We start from the raw sequence: 19,176 nt of genomic DNA, 5'->3' as shown, positions 1-19,176 counted from the left end.
CTATAGGGGTGAAAAGAGAAGTACACAAGTGACCACAGTATAGGCTCAAATATGTTGTCATAAGAAAAATCCAGAATATATTTATCCAATTAATGGAATCATGGAAGCCCTCATGAAAGGAAAGAAAATTTAAGCTAGACTGTGAAGGAGAGATTAGAATTTCAACAGGCAGAAGATTACAGGAAGCCTAGGCTGGATAAAACACAGTGTTCATGAAGATAAGTGGTTAGAACTAAGATTAGAAGGAAGATGGCCGAATAGGAACAGCTCCGGTCTACAGCTCCCAGTGTGAGCAACGCAGAAGATGGGTGATTTCTGCATTTCCATCTGAGGTACCGGGTTCATCTCACTAGGGAATGCCAGACAGTGTGTGCAGGACAGTGGGTGCAGCGCACTGGGTGTGAGCCGAAGCAGGGCGAGGCATTGCCTCACTCAGGAAGTGCAAGGGGTCAGGGAGTTCCCTTTCCTAGTCAAAGAAAGGGGTGACAGATGGTACCTGGAAAATCAGGTCACTCCCACCCTAACACTGTGCTTTTCCAATGGGCTTAAAAAAACGGCACGCCAGGAGATTATATCCTGCACATGGCTCGGAGGGTCCTATGCCGACGGAGTCTCGCTGATTGCTAACACAGCAGTCTGAGATCAAATTGCAAGGCAGCAGCCAGGCTGGGGGAGGGGCGCCTGCCATTGCCCAGGCTTGATTAGGTAAACAAAGCAGCCGGGAAGCTCAAACTCGGTGGAGCCCACCACAACTCAAGGAGGCCTGCCTGCCTCTGTAGGCTCCACCTCTGGGGGCAGGGCACAGACAAACAAAAAGATAGCAGTAACCTCTGCAGACTTAAATGTCCCTGTCTGACAGCTATGAAGAGAGTAGTGGTTCTCCCAGCATGCAGCTGGAGATCTGAGAGTGGGCAGACTGCCTCCTCAAGTGGGTCCCTGACCCCCGAGCAGCCTAACTGGGAGGCACCCCCCAGTAGGGGCAGAGTGACACCTCACATGGTCGGGTACTTCTCTGAAACAAAACTTCCAGAGGAACAATCAGGCAGCAGCATTTACAGATCACCAATATCCACTGTTCTACAGCCACCGCTGTTCTGCAGCCACCGCTGCTGATACCCAGGCAAACAGGGTCTGGAGTGGACCTCTAGCAAACTCCAACAGATCTGCAGCTGAGGGTCCTGTCTGTTAGAAGGAAAACTAACAAACAGAAAGGACATCCACACCAAAAACTCATCTGTACATCACCATCATCAAAGACCAAAAGTAGATAAAACCACAAAGATGGGGAAAAAACAGAGCAGAAAAACTGGAAACTCTAAAAAGCAGAGTGCCTCTCCTCCTCCAAAGGACCGCAGCTCCTCACCAGCAACGGAACAAAGCTGGATGGAGAATAATTTTGACGAGTTGAGAGAAGGCTTCAGACGATCAAACTACTCTGAGCTACAGGAGGAAATTCAAACCAATGGCAAAGAAGTTAAAAACTTTGAAAAAAAGTTAGATGAATGGATACCTAGAATAACCAATGCAGAGAAGTCCTTAAGGGAGCTGGTGGAGCTGAAAGGCAAGGCTCGAGAACTACGTGAAGAATGCAGAAGCCTCAGGAGCCGATGTGATCAACTGGAAGAAAGGGTATCAGTGATGGAAGATGAAATGAATGAAATGAAGCGAGAGGGAAGTTTAGAGAAAAAAGGATAAAAAGAAATGAACAAAGCCTCCAAGAAATATGAGACTATGTGAAAAGACCAAATTTACGTCTGATTGGTGTACCTGAAAGTGACAGGGAGAATGGAACCAAGCTGGAAAAAACTCTGCAGGATATTATCCAGGAGAGCTTCCCCAATCTACAAAGGCAGGCCAACATTCAGATTCAGGAAATACAGAGAATGCCACAAAGATACTCCTCGAGAAGAGCAACTCCAAGACACATAATTGTCAGATTCACCAAAGTTGAAATGAAGGAAAAAATGTTAAGGGCAGTCAGAGAGAAAGGTCAGGTTACCCACAAAGGGAAGCCCATCAGACTAACAGCAGATCTCTCGGCAGAAACTCTACAAGCCAGAAGAGAGTGGGGGCCAATATTCAACATTCTTAAAGAAAAGAATTTTCAACCCAGAATTTCATATCCAGCCAAATTAAGCTTCATAAGTGAAGGAGAAATAAAATCCTTTACAGACAAGCAAATGCTGAGAGATTTTGTCACCACCAGGCCTGCCCTAAAAGCTTCCTGAAGGAAGCGCTAAACATGGAAAGGAACAACCAGTACCAGCCACTGCAAAAACATGCCAAAATGTAAACACCATCAAGGCTGGGAAGAAACTGCATCAATTAACGAGCAAAATAACCAGCTAACATCATAATGACAGGACCAAATTCACACATAACAATATTAACTTTAAATGTAAATGGGCTAAATGCTCCAATTAAAAGACACAGACTGGCAAATTGGATAAAGAGTCAAGACCCATCAGTGTGCTGTATTCAGGAAACCCATCTCACATGCAGAGACACACATAGGCTCAAAATAAAGGGATGGAGGAAGATCTACCAAGCAAAAGGAAAATAGAAAAAGACAGGGGTTGCAATCCTAGTCTCTGATAAAACAGACTTTAAACCAACAAAGATCAAAAGAGACAAGGAAGGCCATTACATAGTGGTAAAGGGATCAATTCAACAAGAAGAGCTAACTATCCTAAATATATATGCACCCAATACAGGAGCACCCAGATTTATAAAGCAAGTCCTTAGTGACCTACAAAGAGACTTAGACTCCCACACAATAATAATGGGAGACTTTAACACCCCACTGTCAACATTAGACAGATCAACGAGACAGAAAGTTAACAAGGATACCCAGGAATTGAACTCAGCTCTGCACCAAGCGGACCTAATAGACATCTACAGAACTCTCCACCCTAAATCAACAGAATATACAATTTTTTCAGCACCACACCACACCTATTCCAAAATTGACCACATAGTTGGAAGTAAAGCACTCCTCAGCAAATGTAAAAGAACAGAAATTATAACAAACTGTCTCTCAGATCACAGTGCAATCAAACTAGAACTAAGAAACTCACTGAAAATCGCTTAACTACATGGAAACTGAACAAACTGCTCCTGAATGACTACTGGGTACATAACGAAATGAAGGCAGAAATAAAGATGTTCTTTGAAACCAAGGAGAACAAAGACACAACATACCAGAATCTCTGGGACACATTCAAAGCAGTGTGTAGAGGGAAATTTATAGCACTAAATGCCCACAAGAGAAAGCAGGAAAGATCCAAAATTAACACCCTAACATCACAATTAAAAGAACTAGAAAAGCAAGAGCAAACACATTCAAAAGCTAGCAGAAGGCAAGAAATAACTAAAATCAAAGCAGAACTGAAGGAAATAGAGACACAAAAAACCCTTCAAAAAAATTAATGAATCCAGGAGCTGGTTTTTTGAAAAGATCAACAAAGCTGATAGACCACTAGCAAGACTAATAAAGAAGAAAAGAGAGAAGAATCAAATAGATGCAATAAAAAATGATAAAGGGGATATCACCACCAATCCCACAGAAGTACAAACTACCATCAGAGAATACTACAAACACCTCTATGCAAATAAACTAGAAAATCTAGAAGAAATGGATAAATTCCTCGACACATACACCCTCCCAAGACTAAACCAGGAAGAAGTTGAATCTCTGAATAGACCAATAACAGGATCTGAAATTGTGGCAATAATCAATAGCTTACCAACCAAAAAAAGTCCAGGACCAGATGGATTCACAGCCGAATTCTACCAGAGGTACAAGGAGGAACTGGTACCACTCCTTCTGAAACTATTCCAATCAATAGAAAAAGAGGAAATCCTCCCTAACTCATTTTATGAGGCCAGGATCATCCTGATACCAAAGCCTGGCAGAGACACAACCAAAAAAGAGAATTTTAGACCAATATCCTTGATGAACATTGATGCAAAAATCCTCAATAAAATACTGGCAAATCGAATCCAGCAGCACATCAAAAAGCTTATCCACCATGATCAAGTGGGCTTCATCTCTGGGATGCAAGGCTGGTTCAACATATGCAAATCAATAAATGTAATCCAGCATATAAACAGAACCAAAGACAAAAACCACATGATTATCTCAATAGACACAGAAAAGGCCTTTGACAAAATTCAACCACCCTTCATGCTAAAAACTCTCAATAAATTAGCTATTGATGGGACATATCTCAAAATAATAAGGGCTATCTATGACAAACCCACAGCCAATATCATACTGAATGGGGACAAACTGGAAGTATTCCCTTTGAAAACTGGCACAAGACAGGGATGCCCTCTCTCACCACTCCTATTCAACATAGTGTTGGAAGTTCTGACCAGGGCAATTAGGCAGGAGAAGGAAATGAAGGGCATTCAAATAGGAAAAGAGGAAGTCAAATTGTCCCTGTTTGCAGATGACATGACTGTATATCTAGAAAACCCCATTGTCTCAGCCCAAAATCTCCTTAAGCTGATAAGCAACTTCAGCAGTCTCAGGATACAAAATCAATGTACAAAAATCACAAGCATTCTTATACACAAATAACAGACAGAGAGCCAAATCATGAGTGAACTACCATTCACAATTGCTTCAAAGAGAATAAAATACTAGGAATCCAACTTACAAGGGATGTGAAGGACCTCTTCAAGGAGAACTACAAACTACTGCTCAAGGAAATAAAAGAGGATACAAAGAAATGGAAGAACATTCCATGCTCATGGGTAGGAAGAATCAATATCGTGAAAATGGCCATACAGCCCAAGGTAATTTATAGATTCAATGCCATCCCCATCAAGCTACCAATGACTTTCCTCACAGAATTGGAAAAAACTACTTTAAAGTTCATATGGAACCAAAAAAGAGCCCGCATCGCCAAGTCAATCCTAAGCCAAAAGAACAAAGCCAGAGGCATCACGCTACCTAACTTCAAACTGTACTACAAGGCTATGGTAACCAAAACAGCATGGTACTGGTACCAAAACAGAGATATAGATCAATGGAACAGAACAGAGCCCTCAGAAACAATGACACATATCTACAACCATCTGATCTTTGACAAACCTGACAAAAACAAGCAATTGGGAAAGGATTCCCTATTTAATAAATTGTGCTGGGAAAACTGGCTTAGCCATATAGAGAAAGCTGAAACTGGATCCTTTCCTTACACCTTATACAAAAATTAATTCAAGATGGATTAAAGACTTAAATGTTAGACCTAAAACCATAAAAACCCTAGAAGAAAACCTAGGCAATACCATTCAAGACATAGGCATGGGCAAGGACTTCATGTCTAGAACACCAAAAGCAATGGCAACAAAAGACAAAATTGACAAATGGGATCTAATTGAACTAAAGAGCTTCTGTGCAGCAAAAGAAACTACCATCAGAGTGAACAAGCAACCTACAGAATGGGAGAAAATTTTCGCAACCTACTCATCTGACAAAGGGCTAATATCCAGAATCTACAATGAACTCAAACAAATTTACAAGAAAAAAAACAAACAACCCCATCAAAAAGTGGGCAAAGGATATGAGCAGACACTTCTCAAAAGAAGACATTTATGCAGCCAAAAGACACATGAAAAAATGCTCATCATCACTGGCCATCAGAGAAATGCAAATCAAAACCACAATGAGATACCATCTCACACCAGTTAGAATGGCAATCATTAAAAAGTCAGGAAACAACAGGTGCTGGAGAGGATGTGGAGAAATAGGAACACTTTTACACTGTTGGTGGGACTGTAAATTAGTTCAACCATTGTGGAAGTCAGTGTGGCGATTGCTCAGGGATCTAGAACTAGAGATACCATTTGACCCAGCCATCCCATTACTGGGTATATACCTAAAGGACTATAAATCATGCTACTATAAAGACACATGCACACATATGTTTATGGCGGCATTATTCACAATAGCAAAGACTTGGAACCAACCCAAATGTCCAACAATGATAGACTGGATTAAGAAAATGTGGCACATATACACCATGGAATACTATGCAGCCATAAAAAATGATGAGTTCATGTCCTTTGTAGGGACATGGATGAAATTGGAAATCATCATTCTCAGTAAACTATCGCAAGAACAAAAAACCAAACACCGCATATTATCACTCATAGGTGGGAATTGAACAATGAGATCACATGGACACAGGAAGGGGAATATCACACTCTGGGGACTGTGGTGGGGTGGGGGGAGGGGGGAGGGATAGCATTGGGAGATATACCTAATGCTAGATGACGAGTTAGTGGGTGCAGTGCACCAGCATGGCACATGTATACATATGTAACTAACCTGCACAATGTGCACACGTACCCTAAAACTTAAAGTATAATAAAAAAAAAAAGAAAATATGGCACATATACACCATGGAATACTATGCAGCCATAAAAAATGATGAGTTTATGTCCTTTGTAGGGACATGGATGAAACTGGAAACCATCATTCTCAGCAAACTATCACCAAGGACAAAAAACCAAACACTGCATGTTCTCACTCATAGGTGGGAATTGAACAATGAGAACACATGGACACAGGAAGGGGAACATCACACTCTGGGGACAGTTGTGGGGTGGGTGGGGGAGGGATAGCATTAGGAGATATACGTAATGCTAAATGATGAGTTAATGAGTGCAGCACACCAGCATGACACATGTATACCTATGTAACAAACCTGCACATTGTGCACATGTACCCTAAAACTTAAAGTATAATAATAATAATAAAATTTTTTAAAAAAGAACTAAGATTAGAAGAATACTTTGTTGTCTGGGTAAGAAAATGAGTAATCATTAAAGGTTTTTCATTAGGCTAACAGTATAAATGAACGGATGCTCTAAGAAAATGAATATGTTGGAAAAGAACAGAAAGACTCTTTGGGGAGGTGAGAGGTAATAGAGGCTGGAAGAGGCAGTGGCATTGGAAATGGAAAGGAGAGGACAGTTGTATGAGACAGTATGGGGGCAAGGTCTACATGAGTAGGCAAGGGGAAAGAGGAGTCAGAAGTGACCCCAACACAATATGAAGACAGTTGAAAGTTTCGAGCTCTGGACATTTGCAGACGTAGGTCTGAGTCCTGCTGTCCCAGGCACAAGTTAAGTGACCTCAAATAAATTACTAATCTCACTAAGCCACAGCTTCTTCATTGTAAAGGAATGATAATACTAGTACCTACCTCATAGGATTTTGGTGATAATTAAATACACATGTTTGCTAAACTCTTAACATCATAATTCCTAATAGAAAGCTCTCAATACAGTAGCTCTTAAGATTGCAGTTGAAAGTTTCAGTATGGGTCACTAGTTCAATGGGCCTATTAACAAACATAAGGAAGTCAGCAGAGTTTGAGGAATAAAATATGAAGTTTGATTTTGCACTTGTTGAATTTAAGTTAATGATGGGATATTAAGATGGGGTTAGCCTCCGGCAGCTGAGAACGTGGGGCTGGAGCTGAGCTACGACATCAAGGTGAGAGATCTAGACTTGGCAGTCATCCACATTGAGACCTAACATCCTCCTGCTTTATAAAATATTCATTAGCAGAATCTTCAGCAAGTATAGTGAGTACTAATAGCAAATTACTAAAAATTCAGTTAACTCTGGGAACATAACCGGAAACCACCCCTCAAAAATTAATAGGAAATTTTTTTTCCAAAACTAAAATTAAATGATGCCTTCTTTTCTTCATTAAAAAAATTCCCAGATGATCCATTTATGTTGTCAGACATCATAAAAAATGTAAGCGTTCTCTCAAAAATACGTTAGCATCTTGAATGGAGGTGTCAGTGCTGTCATCTGCTGTCATTGTTAATAAAATGGCTTTAAAGAAAATACATAATAGGAGGTTCTTCCAACAGAGTCCAGCAGATTATATTTTGGGAAATTAAGTGCTAGTTCAACTCCTTTATTTAAAAAAAACTCTTAAGAATTATCCAGTATATGGGAATGATTTTAAAAACAACAACGGTTGAGAAATTAGAGCTCGTAAATGTAGCCATCCTAGAGAATGAACACACACTCTTTGTTGGGACCATCATTTGACCTGTGTTTCTAGATATTACTCAAAAATATATTAAGAAAACTCAATATTAAATAGTTATTCATAATTTACTATGCATTTTGCTCCCAAAATTCTTCTAAAGGAGTGGCCTGCGCCCGTTACCTCTAATTTTCTCTGCCACTTCTTTCTATGCTACTTTCACCTTCTGCAATCTAGTTCTCATCCCCACTAATGTGTTACTTTCACAAGCAGTCAAAGTGGTCCCCCAGGACAATCTGCAAAACATTTCTCCAGTTGCATCCACCTCAGCTATCTTCTGAATTCATTTCTTTTGAATCACGTTGTAATATAGATGGTTAGGTTTTGGTTGCTTTCTTTTTTTTTTTTAGCATAAGTTTGACAAAAATCTCCTTTAGCTGCCACCCTTACTAGCTGTGTGTGACTTTGGTTTGCGGCGGCTAGTGTCTTGAGCCTTAGTTTCCTCAAAGGTAAAGATGATTATGATTACTACTTATGTTCTTGTCATGACGACTAAAAGGGAAAGTATGCATAGAATATCTGACCCACAGTAGATGCTTACTGTCAACCTCTAATTTTTTCCTGCAGAAACTCTTTTCTAAAAAATTGAACAGATATTTTTGCAATTTCTGCTCACTACCCTAATGTAATACCCTAGATTACATTTTTTCTTTTATCACCTTTAATCATCGGCTGCTGCCTTCTTTGAATGACAGTTTCTTCTCAAGTCCACATTTATTATACAGTCCTGTACATCTCCAAATTTAGCTTCTCGTGGCTGATGTCTACCTGTTTTTAAATTTGTTTCATTCGGATGTCTTAACTCTCACTTCAGTACTTTCTTGATTCCTTTGAACATTTCTGTTTACTGCCACCTATTTTATCCTGTTAATTCTCATTTGAATTTATATATTCCTCTAGTATGTTCACACAGAATAAACATACTAAAGGTTTATTTAGACATATATATTATCTGTTTAAAGTCTCCTGTAATCTCTTCTTAATTTCTTTCCTTGCCAATTTGAGTACACTTTTGTTTTTTAATTTTAGTGCAGGATATAACTTGAGACTTGTGGTTTTCCACCCACCCACCAGGCTATTTCCCCACCTAGCAAGGCAAGGAACCAGTATAACCAGTACGGGAAGCACTAAGCTTCACTTTACATTTGTGATCAGAAAAGTTGCCCACGGATGATGATGAGGGTGAATCATCTAACTATTAAAAGGACAGAATATCCAGCCCGATTTGTTTAGGGGTTGCTGTGAAATAGTTTTTTTAATTCCTATGAAAAACATCAAGTTTAAAGACTCATAATTTCATGTTGAAACTAAAGGAAAATAAACTGTATGTTGTTGGTTAATTATATAATTATATTTATTTTTTTCCTTTAAGGAAATGTGTTATATAACAAGAACTTTGGTAGGAAAGGTGTAATAATTTTTTAAAAATATATAGTTAAATTGCTTGCTTGCATCCCAATTCACAAGCACAAGTAAAAGCCATTTAAGGGCCCAATCATTTAAAGAAGAAATAGTATCAATCTTAAACACTCGGAGATTAAAGAAAGAAGGACCACTTTCCAACTCATTTTATGGAGCCAGCTTAACCCTGATAGCAAAATCACTGAAGTATATTACAGAAGAAACATAAATGTTACTTAAAAATTTATTAACATGATATTATAAAAAACATAAATGTTGTTTATGAAAATATATGCTAAGCAAAATGCTAACAAATAAAGTGTAGTGGTATATAAAAAAGAGAATACATTATTAATAACTGAAAATATTTTTACAATTCATTTGTGTACAAATAAGTAAAACTTCACTTAAAAGTCATGTACTTTATTGTATGTGTATTATACTCCAGTGAATTTTTTTTAAGTCACGAGGCTAAAGATTCTATTACAGCTTTTTTCTTCCAGAGTTTTAAAGAACAAATAATGCCTTCATTCTGTAAAGCTAGAATAATCTTTATTGACAAAACATATAGATCAGTTTTGTTTATGAACGCAGATACAAAAATTCTAAATAAAATATTAAATGCAATGCCTCTGAGTATTAGAGAACGCTATACTGTGATCAAATGGATTTATTCTGAGAATATAGAGACATTTCAACATAAGAAAGATTATCAACAGAACTCTTCACATTTACTAAAGAGAAAAATACCATATGATAAAATTAAATGTGTATTTTATGAAATTTAGAAGAATTTCCAACAAAATAAGTCCTTTGGCAATATGTAATAGGATAATGCTTTTAAGATAATTACAAATATTATATATTACATGTATAATATAGATTAATTCATTATTTATTGTTTTATTTATTCATATTTCAACCAACAAATGTCATACTGAGTAGTGAATGCTAAAGCCATTTCCATTACAATTACGAACATGGGAGAGATGTCTGCTGTCGTTATTATCATTTAGATCAGGGGTGTCCAATCTTTCAGCTTCCCTGGGCCACACTGGAAGAAGAGGAATTGTCTTGGGCCACACATAAAATACACTAACACTAACGATAGCTGACGAGCTAAAAAAAAAAACCACACACACACACACACACACACAAAACAACAACCAAAAAAAAAAAAACTCATAATGTTTTAAGAAAGTTTACTAATTTGTGTTGGGCAGTATTCAAAACCATCCTGGACCTCATACAGCCCACAGGCCACAGATTGGACAAGCTTGATTTACATTTTTTTAGTGGTCACCTTCCCTGTGAGGCCTTCCTTGGCCACCCTGCTTAAAACTCAATTCTCTTTATCCCCCCACCCAAGCTTTCCTATCCCCCTTCCATGGTTTATTTTCTTCTCAGCAACAATAATAATCTACTATTACTCCTGTTTACATGTGCCATCCATTATAATATGCACTTTTTCTGTTCTACTCACAGCTTTATTCTTCCTACCCAGAACCATGCCTCGCACATTACTCTCTCAATAAATAATTATTGAATAATGAGTAAGGTAATAAGTCAAGAATATGAAACAATCAGCTTAAATCCTATAAAAGAAGAGACAGAAGTATCTTTTCATTGTAGATGATAATATTGCATACCTCAAAAATCCAAAATGAATTAGTCAAGCAGCTATTAAACTTAATAAAATTACTTGACAAGGTGCTTGGAGATAAGATAATGTTTTAAAAATCAAGATTTTTCTTTGCACTGCAACAAGTAATTAGAAATGAAAATGGAAGAAATTTCTCATTCATAGTGGCAAAAAATTCTGGTGTAAGTTTAAATCAAAAGGTATAATACCTATATAAATAAAATTATTTAAATATTTAAAATAAACTATGTTATTATAGTAATATAAATAGGAATTCTTAACATATAGAATGTAAATGTTTCCTACATTCGTATGTATGTAATGCAATTCAAATCATAATTCCAATGAGTTTTTTTAGTACAGAATAACAAATTCATATGGAAGCATATAAGTCTCATAATAGTCATAAAAATTATTTCTAGAAAAGCTATAGAGACGGGCAACTTTTCTTACTAGATATTAAAATTTACCGCAAAGCTACTACAGTCAAAATAGGATAGAGTTAACCCAGGGTAAATAGATCAGTGAACAGAATAAACAGACTATAATAGTTCAAAGTATAAAGGAAACAACATATGACTAAAGTGACGTGACATTTTTACCGGAAAAAGATAATTCATTTAATAAATGATGCAGGCAATATTTGCTATCCATCTGGAGGAAATTAAAATTAACCACTTCATGCTATGCAAAAATAAATGTAGGATGAATTAGATATAAATTCAAAGGATAAACAGTAAAATTACTACACTGAAACTTAGGAGAAGTCTTGTGCAACCTCACGGAAAGAGGGATCTTCCTAAGGAAAGCAGGAAATTCAGAAACTGTAAAAGAAAAAGACAGACATTGTATGTCAAAGGACATCCTAAATGAAGTAAAGACATAAAAGACTAGGAGAAAATATTTTACCTGGAGAGCAGTCAAAAAGTTAGTATTCTTAATATAAAAAGCTTTGAAATTTGATAAGAAAAATACATAGAAAAATGGGAAAATCATATGGACAGATTAATTTATACAAGAGAAAATACAAGTGGCCGATAAATACAAAAGGTGATCACTCCATAGTCAAGTGAATGCAAATCAAACCAAAAATTATGTTTAATATGTCACCTAATTTCACCAAATTTTTGCAAGTGTAATGACATCATAGACAGGTGAGAATATAGGCTCTCTTATAAATTTCTAGTGGAAATGTGAATTAATGCACGCTTTTTAGATGGTCATCTCTTGTTATATGTTTAAATTTAAAATACATATATTGAGACGTTATTGAAATATATGAAGATATATTAAATAAAACAACCACAGTGAGATGTAGGACACTGTGTGTAATCCATTTTGGTGTAAAATAGGATGATAGATTCAGTAGATACTGTATTAGGTAGGTTTACTACCTTAAAAATAGGCTCAAACATAAAACAACTCAAAGGCTATTGCTTGTTAAATTAAGCAAGAGGGTGGGGATTTTATGGACTAGTCTTGGAAGTGGCACATATCACTACTACTCACATTTAGTTGACTGGAACTCAGTCACATGACCAAACATAACCACAAAGGAGGCTGAGAAATGTAGTCTAGCTGTGTGCCCAAGAGGAAGAGAAGAAGAAATTTTCGGTGGATAGTTAAAAGTCTATGCTATAGAGATAGATCCACTAGATAGATTACATAGATAGATAGATTACGTAGATAGATAGATTTCATAGATAGATAGATAGACATAGATAGATAGATATAGATGATAGATAGATAGATAGATGATAGATAGATAGATGATAGATAGATAGATAGATAGATAGATAGATGATAAATAAATAGACCTGTCTAGCTGTATTTGCAGTTACACCACATGAATTCATTATAAATATGATTTTTACTTCTGGCAGAAGTTATAAGAAACTCTTAATAAGGGTTATATTATTACTTTAGAACCAAATAAAGGACAGTTAGGCTTTTGATTTATTTTATACTCTTGTGGACTGTTTGCATTTCCTAACCTTATGCATATATTCTCTTTTTTTCCCCTGCAAAAAAAGTGGTTACAGGATTTATTGAGAGACAAGGTTCCATTTTTCTTCTTTGTTTCTCCATGTACTTAAATTATATAAATACATTTATAATAGCTAATAAATATAAATAAGAATATAGTAAATAAATAATAAAAATATAATGCAAATATGTATTTACTGCTTTCCCCAGCAACCTGGTAAGCTATAGACTGACACAGAAATAAGTGTCAGTACATCAGGATATATGAAGAAAGTTGTTTATTGCATCTTTATTTGTAATGGCAAATACTGAAAACAATCTGAATATCTAGTGATGTAATAAAAAAATGTGGCAATACATATTATAGAATAGCAGTCCTCAAATGTTTTAGTCTCAGAACTCCTTTGCACTCTTAAAAAATTATTAAGAACTTCAAATAACTTTTGTTTATGTGGGTTGAATCTATGAATATTTATTGCATTGAAATTTAAAAGAAATTTAAATTTATTAACCCATTTAAAAATAATAAATCCACCATGTTAACACAAATAACATATTTTATAAAAACTTGGCCAGGCATGATGGCTCATGCCTGTAATACCAGCACTTTGGGAGGCCAAGGCGGGCGGATCACTTGAGATCAGGAGTTCAAGACCAGCCTGGCCAATATGGTTAAATGCCATCCCTGCTAAAAATACAAAAATTAGCCAGGCCTTGTGGCATATGCCTGTAATCCCAGCTACTAGGGAGGCTGAGGCAGGAGAATCACTTGAACCCCGTTGCAGTGAGCTGAGGTCATGCCACTGCACTCCAGCCTGGGCAACAGAGTGAGACGCCATCTCCAAAAAAAACAACAACAGCAGCAATCACAACAACAACAAAAAACTACTTATATTTCACCAAAAAAAAAAAAAAAAAACAATTTGGTAAGAAGACTTGCATTGTTTCAGATTTTTGTAAATCTCTAATGGCTGGCTTAGTAAAGACAGCTTGATTCTCATTCCAGTTTCTGCATTTGATCCGTTGCTGCGTGTGGTATTTGTTGACACACATGAAGGAAATCCAGCCTCATATAGATATTTACTTGGAAAGGGAAGATTATTTTAATAACGTTTTCAGATAGTTTTTAAATTCTTTTTTTATATATCCCCAAACTTAACAAGCAGTTATTTATTATAGTTAGATTGCCATGTAAATCTGAAGTCATATCAATGAATCATTTGTACTGTTAGATTAAAACTTTTATTTTGCGCTTTGAGTGGATATTTTACCCATTCATTATTTTATAATATCATGCATTGATCATTTGGAAAATATTGTTTTGCTAAGTTATGCATATCTTCCGAATGTTGACACACAATGTCAAAAAAATCAAATTCATTAATATCATCACTGATGCTGATGGTAGGGGATGAGTTTCCCAAAATTTCTCAAAAACTTAAATTTTATCATCAGCAACAAATACTGTCAGTTGTTTTCCTTGAAGTGAAAGTTTCACTTCATTCACTTTTCAAATCTTATTTCAATTCAAGTCCCAAAATCTGAATAACCAAATTTTCACTCTTTCTTTAAAAAAAAAAAAGAAAAAAACAGTGCATCATGGAAAAAGCAGCTCACAATTTAATTACATAAATTTTAAGTTTTCAATTTAAATATATAAATGCTTATCCTTGAGACAGCCATCATACTTCAGTATGCTGCAGAAATGCTTCATCCAGTCTTCCCATTACATCACCCAGAATATTGAAAAGACATGTACTCAAGGGTTGAGATTAATGTAATTTTTACTGCTTAATCAAGGATATTCTTCAGTGAAACTGACTTGCTTTTTTATTATTATTATTATACTTTAAGTTTTAGGGTACATGTGCACAATGTGCAGGTTTGTTGCATATGTATACATGTGCCATGTTGGTGTGCTGCACCCAGTAACTCGTCATTTAACATTAGATATATCTCCAAATGCTATCCCTCCCCACTCCCCCCACCCCACAACAGGCCCCGGTGTGTGATGTTCCCCTTCCTGTGTCCAAGTGTTCTGATTGTTCAATTCCCACCTATGAGTGAGAACATGCAGTGTTTGGTTTTTTGTCCTTGCAATAGTTTGCTGAGAATGATGGTTTCCAGCTTCATCCATGTCCCCACAAAGGACATGAACTCATCCTTTTTTATGGCTGCATAGTATTCCATGGTGTATATGTGCCACATTTTCTTAATGCAGTCTATCATTGTTGGACATTTTGGTTGGTTCCAAGTGTTTGCTATTGTGAATAGTGCTGCAATAAACATACGTGTGCATGTGTCTTTATAGCAGCATGATTTATAATCCTTTGGGTATATACCCAGTAATGGGATGGCTGGGTCAAATGGTATTTCTAGTTCTAGATCCCTAAGGAATCACCACACTGACTTCCACAATGGTTGAACTAGTTCTACAATGAACTCCAACAAATTTACAAGAAAAAACCAAACAAGCAGCTTTCTATTAAAGAACTACGGAGAAGAAGCGGAAGGACTGTGTGGTAGATAGAGCTCCCTCTCCCCTCTCCCCTCTCCCCTCTCCCCTCTCCCCTCCCCCCTCCCCCCTCTCCCCTCTCCCCTCTCCCCTCTCCCCTCTTTCCACGGTCTCCCTCTGATGCCGAGCCGAAGCTGGACGGTACTGCTGCCATCTCAGCTCACTGCAACCTCCCTGCCCGATTCTCCTGCCTCAGCCTGCCGAGTGCCTGCGATTGCAGGCGCGCGCCGCCACGCCTGACTGGTTTTCGTATTTTTTTGGTGGAGACGGGGTTTCGATGTGTCGGCTGGGCTGGTCTCCAGCTCCTAACCGTGAGTGATCCGCCAGCCTCGGCCTCCCGAGGTGCCGGGATTGCAGACGGAGTCTCGTTAACTCAGTGCTCAATGGCGCCCAGGCTGGAGTGCAGTGGCGTGATCTCGGCTCGCTACAACCACCTCCCAGCCGCCTGCCTTGGCCTCCCTAAGTGCCGAGATTGCAGCCTCTGCCTGGCAGCCACCCCGTCTGGGAAGTGAGGAGCGTCTCCGCCTGACCGCACATCGTCTGGGATGTGAGGAGCCCCTCTGCCTGGCTGCCCAGTCTGGAAAGTGAGGAGCGTCTCTGCCCGGCCGCCATCACATCTGGGAAGTGAGGAGCGTCTCTGCCCGGCCGCCCATCGTCTGAGATGTGGGGAGCACCTCTGCCCTGCCGCCCCGTCCGGGATGTGAGGAGTGTCTCTGCCCGGCCGCCCTGTCTGAGAAGTGAGGAGACCCTCTGCCTGGCAACCGCCCCGTCTGAGAAGTGAGGAGCCCCTCCGCCCGGCAGCCACCCCGTCTGAGAAGTGAGGAGCGTCCTCCCTCCTCATCTGGGAGGGAGGTGGGGGGGTCAGCCCCCCACCCGGCCAGCCGCCCCGTCCGGGAGGTGAGGGGCACCTCTGCCCGGCCGCCCTTACCGGGAAGTGAGGAGCCCCTCTGCCCGGCCAGCCGCCTCGTCCGGGAGGGAGGTGGGGGGGTCAGCCCCCTGCCCGGCCAGCCGCCCCGTCCGGGAGGCGAGGGGTGCCTCTGCCCGGCCGCCCCTACTGGGAAGTGAGGAGCCCCTCTGCCCGGCCAGCCGCCCCGTCCGGGAGGGAGGTGGGGGGGTCAGCCCCCCTCCCGGCCAGCCGCCCCATCCGGGAGGGAGGTGGGGGGGTCAGCCCCCCTCCCGGCCAGCCGCCCCGTCCGGGAGGGAGGTGGGGGGGTCAGCCCCCCTCCCGGCCAGCCGCCCCGTCCGGGAGGGAGGTGGGGGGGTCAGCCCCCCGCCTGGCCAGCCACCCCGTCCGGGAGGCGAGGGGTGCCTCTGCCCGGCCGCCCCTACTGGGAAGTGAGGAGCCCCTCTGCCCGGCCAGCCGCCCCGTCTGGGAGGGAGGTGGGGGGGTCAGCCTCCCGCCTGGCCAGCCGCCCCGTCCGGGAGGGAGGTGGGGGGCTCAGCCCCCCTCCCGGCCAGCCGCCCCGTCCGGGAGGGAGGTGGGGGGGTCAGCCCCCCTCCCGGCCAGCCGCCCCGTCCGGGAGGGAGGTGGGGGGATCAGCCCCCCGCCTGGCCAGCCGCCCCGTCCGGGAGGGAGGTGGGGGGATCAGCCCCCTGCCCGGCCAGCCGCCCTGTCCAGGAGGTGGGGGGGGCGCCTCTGCCCGGCTGCCCCTACTGGGAAGTGAGGAGCCCCTCTGCCCGGCCAGCCGCTCTGTCTGGGAGGGAGGTGGGGGGGTCAGCCCCCGGCCTGGCCAGCCACCCCGTCCGGGAGGGAGGTGGGGGGGTTAGCCCCCCGCCTGGCCAGCCGCCCCATCCGGGAGGTGAGGGACGCCTCTGCCCGGCCACCCCTTCTGGGAAGTGAGGAGCCCCTCTACCCGGCCAGCCTCTCTGTCTGGGAGGGAGGTGGGGGGGGTCAGCCCCCGGCCCGGCCAGCCACCCCGTCCGGGAGGGAGGTGGGGGGGTTAGCCCCCCGCCTGGCCAGCCGCCCCATCCGGGAGGTGAGGGGCGCCTCTGCCCGGCCGCCCCTTCTGGGAAGTGAGGAGCCCCTCTGCCCGGCCAGCCGCCCCGTCCGGGAGGGAGGTGGGGGGGTCAGCCCCCCGCCCGGCCAGCCGCCCTGTCCGGGAGGGAGGTGGGGGGGTCAGCCCCCCACCCGGCCAGCCGCCCCGTCCGGGAGGGAGGTGGGGGGGTCAGCCCCCCGCCCGGCCAGCCGCCCCGTCCGGGAGGGAGGTGGGGGGGTCAGCCCCCCGCCCGGCCAGCCGCCCCGTCCGGGAGGGAGGTGGGGGGGTCAGCCCCCCGCCCGGCCAGCCGCCCTGTCCGGGAGGTGAGGGGCGCCTCTGCCCGGCCGCCCCTACCGGGAAGTGAGGAGCCCCTCTGCCCGGCCAGCCGCCCCCTCCGGGAGGGAGGTGGGGGGGTCAGCCCCCCGCCGGGCCAGCCGCCCCGTCGGGGAAGTGAGGGGCGCCTCTGCCCGGCCGCCCCTACTGGGAAGTGAGGAGCCCCTGTGCCCGGCCAGCCGCCCTGTCCGGGAGGGAGGTGGGGGGTCAGCCCCCCGCCCGGCCAGCCGCCCCGTCCGGGAGGGAGGTGGGGGGGGTCAGCCCCCCACCCGGCCAGCCGCCCCGTCCGGGAGGTGAGGGGCGCTTCTGCCCGGCCGCCCCTACTGGGAAGTGAGGAGCTCCTCTGCCCGGCCACCACCCCATCTGGGAGGTGTACTCAACAGCTCATTGAGAACGGGCCATGAAGACAATGGCGGTTTTGTGGAATAGAAAGGGGGGAAAGGTGGGGAAAAGATTGAGAAATCGGATGGTTGCTGTGTCTGTGTAGAAAGAGGTAGACATGGGAGACTTTTCATTTTGTTCTGTACTAAGAAAAATTCTTCTGCCTTGGGATCCTGTTGATCTGTGACCTTACCCCCAACCCTGTGCTCTCTGAAACATGTGCTGTATCCACTCAGGGTTGAATGGATTAAGGGCGGTGCAAGATGTGCTTTGTTAAACAGATGCTTGAAGGCAGCATGTTCGTTAAGAGTCATCACCACTCCTTAATCTCAAGTACCCAGGGACACAAACACTGCGGAAGACCGCAGGGTCCTCTGCCTAGGAAAACCAGAGAACTTTGTTCACTTGTTTATCTGCTGACCTTCCCTCCACTATTGTCCTGTGACCCTGCCAAATCCCCCTCTGCGAGAAACACCCAAGAATGATCAATAAAAAAGAAAAAAAAAAAAAAAAGAAAAAACCAAACAATCCCATCAAAAAGTGGGTGAAGGATATGAACAGACACTTCTCAAAAGAAGACATTTATGCAACCAAAAGACACATGAAAAAATGCTTATCATCACTGGCCATCAGAGAAATGCAAATCAAAACCACAATGAGATACTATCTCACACCAGTTAGAATGGCGATCATTAAAAAGTCAGGAAACAACAGGTGCTGGAGAGGATGTGGAGAAACAGGAACACTTTTACACTGTTGGTGAAACTGACTTGCTTTCAAAAGTCAGAGTGCCTGTTAGTAAAGAATATTTTGACTACTAGTACAGGTTGGTATAACTGTCTTGAATCACTAAGCAGCCTA

This window comes from Pan troglodytes, chromosome 1 (assembly GCF_028858775.2).
Source record: "Pan troglodytes isolate AG18354 chromosome 1, NHGRI_mPanTro3-v2.0_pri, whole genome shotgun sequence".
NCBI lineage: Eukaryota > Metazoa > Chordata > Mammalia > Primates > Hominidae > Pan > Pan troglodytes.
This window is presented reverse-complemented; position numbering follows the sequence as displayed.